The sequence below is a fragment of the Crocuta crocuta genome, unplaced genomic scaffold (assembly GCF_008692635.1).
Source record: "Crocuta crocuta isolate KB4526 unplaced genomic scaffold, BGI_CrCroc_1.0 scaffold99, whole genome shotgun sequence".
In the NCBI taxonomy this organism is placed as follows: domain Eukaryota; kingdom Metazoa; phylum Chordata; class Mammalia; order Carnivora; family Hyaenidae; genus Crocuta; species Crocuta crocuta.
Window position 1 is genome coordinate 7,975,780 of NW_027551560.1, and position 6,866 is coordinate 7,982,645.

A 6,866-nucleotide genomic window follows, 5' to 3' on the forward strand; every position below is an offset into this window, starting at 1 on the left:
TGCACTTAAAGTAGATTCAGTACTCTTCAGTAGTTGACCTCCATAGTTAAAAACCAAGCATAATTAAGCTTCCATATGACAAAGTCTTGCAATTTCCAAAGAACTGACAAATGTACATTTGAAGATCAGTATATTTGGAAACTGAGAACTACCTGTGCAATATTTTTTCTTGTATAGACCTAGCATTATTGTTTTCTAAATTAGATACAGAATACTAGTAGCTAAAGGCTGACTAATGTTTAAAGCTATGAGTGGTACTGTTGTTTAACATAGTGCTGGAAGTCCTAGCATCAGACATCAGACAACAAAAGGAAATAAAAGGCATCAGAATTGGCAAAGAAGTCAAACTTTCACTTTTCGCAGACAACATGATACTCTACCTAGAAAACCCAACAGACTCCCCCAGAAGCCTACTAGAACTGATCATGAATTCAGCAGAGTCGCAGGGTACAAAATCAACGTACAGAAATCGGTTGCATTTTTATACACCAATAATGAAGCAGCAAAAAGAGAAATCAAGAAACTGATCCCATTCACAATTGCACAAACAACAACAACAACAACATAAAATACCTAGGAATAAACCTAACCAAATATTGAAGAAGAAAACCAAAAGGGGAGGCATCACCATCCCAGACTTTAGCCTCTACTACAAAGCTGTCATCATCAAGACGGTATGGTATTGGCACAAAATCAGACACATAGACTAATGGAATTGAATAGAGAACTCAGAATTGGACCCATAAATGTATGGCCAACTAATCTTTGACAAAGCAGGGAAGAGTATCCAATGGAAAAAAGACAGCCTCTTTAACAGATGGTGCTGGGAGAACTGGGCAGCAACATGCAGAAGAATGAAACTAGATCATTTCTCACACCATACACAAAAATAAACTCAAATNTGGACGAGTGGATCAAGAAGATGTGGTATATTTATAAATTGGAATATTACATGGCAATGAGAAAGAATGAAATCTAGCCATTTGTAGCAATGTGGATGGAACTTGAGGGTGTTGTGCTGAGTGAAATAAGTCAGGCAGAGCAGGATAGATACCATATGTTTGCACATATAGGTGGATAAGGAGGAACTTAACGGAGGACCCTGAGGGAGAAGAAAGGGAAAAATAGTTGGGGAGAGGGAGGGAGGCAAACCATGAAAGACTCTTGAATGCTGAGAACACATTGAGGGCTGATGGGGGTGGGGAGAGGGAAACGTGATGGGCGTGGAGGAGGGCACTTGTTGGGGTGAGCACTGTGTGTTATATGGAAACCAACTTGACAATAAACTATTTAAGAAAAAAAAGCTATGACTGGTTGTAAAACCATAAATTGTGATTCCATTTATACTTCTGCTGTCAAAGCTTAATCGAATTAGGAGTAGAACAGAGCTACCTCAATCTGATAAAAGTTATCTATAAAACAACCCTCAGATAAACATGATGAAATACCAAATAAATACCCTAACTGGAGAAAAAGACAAGGATGTCTTCTCATATCACATTCTACCCAGTCTTGTAGTGGAGGTCCTAAGAGTACAGAAAGTCAAGAAAAAGAAATGAAAATTATAAAGATCAAAAGAGAAGAAATAAAGGTATCTTTATTTGTAGATGGTGATTTTGTACACAAAAAATTCAAAGGAATTCATATGATGGAACTTTCTAAGGAGGTGAAAATGTTACATATTTTTATCTAGATGGTAGTTACATGAGTATATACACATATAAAAAGTCACTCAGCTGTCCACTTAAGATTTATATTTTACTTTATATAAATTACACCTCAAAATAAGCTATAAAGATAATTTAAATATAATTTACATTTATCTATAAACACTGATACTTTTTTAATGTTTATTTATTTACTTTGAGAGAGAGAGAAAGAGAGAGAAAGCATGTGCAACCAAGGGAGGGGAAGAGAGAGAGTGAGAGAATCCTTAGCAGGCTCTGAGCTGTCAGCATGAAGCTCAATATGGGGCTCCATCTCATCAACTGTGAGATCATAACCCGAGCTGAAATCAAGAGTTCGATGCTTAACTGACTGAGCCACCCAGGCACCCCATATAACCAATGATACTTTAAAAACAGGCCTGCAAATTTTTTGACACTCTTCCCTTCAACATGTGGAGCTTAATTCCTTGCCCCAGTAATGTGGAGTGGACATGGTGACTCACTTTTAATGAAGAAAGTGATGCTGTGTTGTTGTCCAAGACTAGATCATAAAAGATATAGGTTTTACCTAACTTCTCTCTCTTAGGATCTGTTTGCTCTATAGGGAGCCAGCCATTATGTTATGGAGCCTTGAGGAGAAGCTCACATGATGTGACTGAGGAACTCAAACCAACAACCAGCACCAACTTGCCAGTATTGTGAGTTGTCCAGTATGCATGTAGGTCTTTCAGCCCTTGAAGCCATCAGATCCCTGCAGCCCTGATCTACGTTTTGACTACAACCTTGTGAGAGACCTGGAGGCAAAACAACTTGGTTAAGCTGCTCCCACAAAACTGTAAGAGATATTAATGTTTATTGTTGTTTTAAACCAGTAAATTTTGGGGCAAATTGTTATATAGCAATAGATAATATCTGTCTCCAGGGTTAGTGGCTATATTTGAGGAATATTCTTCACAACTATAAATGATTGTAATGTTTATGTATATCTTGTGTTCTAATCTGGAAAACCAGTATTGAGTGCTGTGTATAAGGCATTATTTAAATTAGAACATATTTAGGCCTGATAGTAAAAAGTGTAAGCAATAATACTATGTTATTAAATTTCTAGTTGTCTCTTTTCACTTTTGGAACCCCAATAAATACAAAGTCTCTACATGTTCAGAATAGCTTTTCTATAGGGATGGTAGGTAAGAGAACAAACTGCTGAGTAAGAATTAAAGTATCATAATAAAGTTACTTTCTGGGGAATTTTTCCATAGTAGCAAATCAAGGCACAAAGATGGAGGACCCCGCTTGGCCAAGTGACATGATGAGAAAGAAGTAGAAGGAAACTGCCTCTTCTCCAGGAAAACTTCATAGGCTTCTAACCAGTTGCATGTTAGGCTCATTATACTAATTTTGTTCTTACAAACTAGATTTCAAGTCCCTATAAATCATTTTCTTGTTTATACTTTTTTAATATAAATGTTTATTTATTTTTGAGAGAGAGAGGAGCCGAGCACCTGAGCCCAAGCCGGGGGGGGGGGGGGGGGAAAGAAGANAGCCTCTGAGCTGTCAGCACAGAGCCTGATGTGGGGCTTGAACTCATGGACCGTGAAATCATGACTTGAACCGAAGTCAGATGCTTAATTGACTGAGCCACCCAGGCGGTTCTCTTGTTTATACTTTTGAAGCGCCAAGAACTCAGGTGCTCACTCAGTAATAAATGTCTGGTTAATAAACGTCTGGTTAATAAATGCCCCTATCACCACAGCTGGCTCCCTAGCTACCTACTTGTGCTTATGTGCCCCTCACCTTCAGCTTTCAGAACTAGTTACAGTTTATTGTTGTTACAAGACACAAATCCTCCTTCACACACTGAATGATCACACATAGCAATGCATACTAACCTTCCTTTTTGCTTTCAGTGAACTAAGAAATTTGATTCTCAGCACAATGCCATGCTTTGCAGCCCCTTTGCAAAAGGGCTTTCAGATTAGCACTTCTGACGTCAGCAGAAGAAAGCTGCACAGATGTTTCCAACTCAGTGTGTCCATCTTCAGTGCCTCTTCTGCAGCCTTTCCATTCAGTCCATAATTTCAACAGAAAGTTTGTTAAATTAGCCCTTCAAAATACATGATAATTAATAATTTTAAATGATTTAAACTGTAAGTACTAGGAACAAATAAGCACTTGATAATGGATATTGTAAGAATTTCCCCTCAAAAGATCATTAGTATTTCCCTACAACTACTTGTGTTTTTCTCAGAGCATCCATTTTCTCTGAAAACCAAGGAAAAGTTAAAAGAACAGGAATAAATACCTGAACAAGCAGGGTGTTGTTCTCCTTGACCACAGGCATGTTCTTGGTGCCTTTTACACACACTGTGTGTCCTTGTGTGAGAACACACACCTTAGGGGGAAAATGAACAGGTATGGATGGTAATATTCAATGGGTGGAAATTATTCTCAAGCTGACAAAGTTAAGATTCAACCATAAAACCCTTGATTTCAGGGAATACAAAATACAGAAGCTTTTTGTGTCAGGAGAGAATTTTATAAGTAAGAATCACAGTGGGAATTAATGCTTAATCATAATCATAATAACAATTGTGACAGTGATTTTTAAAAATCATGAAAATAACATGCTCCTTGCCCCAAATTTGAAGTCCTTTCTCATTAAGTGGAAATGAGACCATCTTACTTAAGTAAGATGAAGGAACCCTGGAAAGATTTCTTTGTTAAGCAAAGGAACTTTGGAGAACATAAGATGGGGGTAGATAATAAATGTTTGGGGACTGTAAGTACACATTGCTATGTTAATAAAGCTAAGTCACTCACATTCAGCTCCAGTTGGAGTTTTGACAATTGATATGAAAAGAAATGAGCTGTGGCCAAGGGAAGAGGAGGTGAGGGTCACAGGGAGTGTGGTGCTGAGGAGAACACTCAGCAGAGGTGATGAAAGGCAGATTTGTAGATGCAAAAAAAGGAAAACCTAATGGGGAGATAGGAGATGCCAGATTGAGGGACATATTTGGTCACTGGAAACTTTGGCTCAGTGGTGCCAAGGCTGGACAGGGGTAGTGGTAGCAAGGGAACAGGTGTCAGAAGGTTTCAGTCTGTGACCTCAGGATAGGCGCCTCTCTCTCATCGCCTCTTCAAGCCAAGAACCCACAGGGTTATCTAAGCACGCTCTGATCTTGTAGTGGGAGCGTTATGCATTTTGTTCTTGCTTTGATCCAAGAGATTAGTGTGCTCTTCACCACGTTTTCCATGAAGAAGGTGGGGACAGATAGGATTTAGAGGAAACCCGGGGGGACCTGCCTACCAGATGCTATCTCTGGAGGCAGAGAGCATTCTAGCTCCCTTCCCGGCCTCCCCATAAAGTGAAACTGCAGAAAGCCAGGACAGGAACCAGTTCCCAGCCTGTGTCTGCACAAGGACACTCTATAGCAAACACAGAGCCTGGGAGACCGTTCTTGGGCCCAGAGCTTTTTAGAGTTTTGTGTGTTACCAGGCAGTCTTAGTCACCACATGATACCTCCTCTCAGACTTTTCATCAGCCAGTCAGTCAACACACATTGAATACCCACAGAATGTACAATCAGTGCTAAGTGTTCAATCATATTAAAGGCTTAATATCATAGGCCACATTTCTTTCTACTTTCTTTGGCTTTGCCCAAGTGCACAGTGGCCAGAGAATCTTTATTTATACCACTTCAAGGGTGCCATTATAATAGAAGCTGCCTCTGAAAATGCAGCAGTTAATGTCATATAGAGCAAAATGAAATGAAAAGAACAAGCAAGGGTTGTGGCATCAAAGCTAGAATTCAAATCTGATCCAGCCCCAGCTGAGAGATATTGGACCAGCCACTTGACCTCTGAATGTTTTCCCTTCATCTGTAAAATTAGGATACTGTTGTTGATGATGTTGATCCCTAGCTCCTAGTGTTATGAATAACACATACAGTGTGAAGGGTAAAGTGTGTGTCAGCTGTTCTTGCTGTAACTCAGGGTTGGAGTCCTTGGTCCCATGGAAGCCTGGATCTGCTATTTCTGGCCCACAGCAGAGCTTCCTGGAGGTGAGCACAAGAAGTTTTCTGTGAATTTGGTGGGTGCAGACAACCTCAGGTTCCAAGGAAAGCCATCTCCAGACCCCTCTAGTGTCCCTGATGGATGGTAGGGGCTTCTGTGCAGATGTTGTGGTGCAGGATCATGCTTAGTGCTTATGCAAAATAAGCTCTACATTAGTTTCTAGAAATTGCAAACTGCTGCAGAGCTCTAAGACTAGATTTAATAGTTTTGAAACCTTGATCAATTGAAGGAAAGGAAAACACACTATTTAAAGACTACCAGTTATTTTCTTCTTTTATGAGGGGGTAAAGTCTGAATTAGTAATTTTTCTTTTGAAAAAAGGAAAACAAAACAAAACAAAAAACTCTCTCCAAAGATAAAGCCAAGATTCTACTCTGGAATGGAGTTTAAAACAATGCAGAATTTTTTAGTTTTCTACAAAAATGCCAAGGTGGTCTTTACTGTGGGTAGAATTGCATTTCTTCATTGATTTATTGATTCATTCACTTATTCATTTAACTAGGATGCACTGAGCTACTATGTGCCCACCATTCCTCTACGTCCTGAGTGCTACCCTCATGAAGCTCACTCACAATCCAGTGAGGGGAGCAGACACCAATCAGACAATCATGTCACTCATGCTGGGTACTGTGCAGTCAAGGGGTTGTGTGACAGAGAATGTGTCTGGTCTTGGAAGGCTTCCCTGAATAAGTGACTTTAAGCTAAGATCTGCAGCATGGGTCAGACTTTATAGTGAGAAGAGGGTGAGTATTCACTTCAGCAGCACATAGACTAGAACTGGAACAATACAATGAAGATTAGCATAGTCCCTGTATGAGAGTGACATGCACCTAGTAACATGTTCTGTATTTTTGCATGACAACACAAATGTATTTAATGCTATTCAGCTGTATACTTAAAATGGTTTAAATGGTACATTTTATGTTGTGTCTATTTTACTATAATAAAGGGGGATGGTGTTAAGAAGGTTCTACTGCAAGCAGAAGGAATAACAGGTAGATGTGTCTAGTGAGACATTTGAGAGCAAAGCCAGCAAAGCTGGTCTGTCAAGATTTGAGGGAGGTGGTCTGTGGCCCAAGATGAAGGTGGAGTTGCAGGCAGGGGCCATGTCAAACCTGGATATTG

General features: G+C 39.7%; 1 non-coding gene across 1 annotated transcript; it reads left to right on the top strand.

Annotated features, from left to right (window-relative positions):
* Positions 1-6,488: 6,488 nt before the first annotated feature.
* LOC144219566 (U6 spliceosomal RNA) lies at positions 6,489-6,594 on the top strand. Its single transcript, XR_013331456.1, has one exon. It is a non-coding gene; the product is annotated as a U6 spliceosomal RNA (small nuclear RNA).
* The last annotated feature ends 272 nt before the right edge of the window (positions 6,595-6,866 follow it).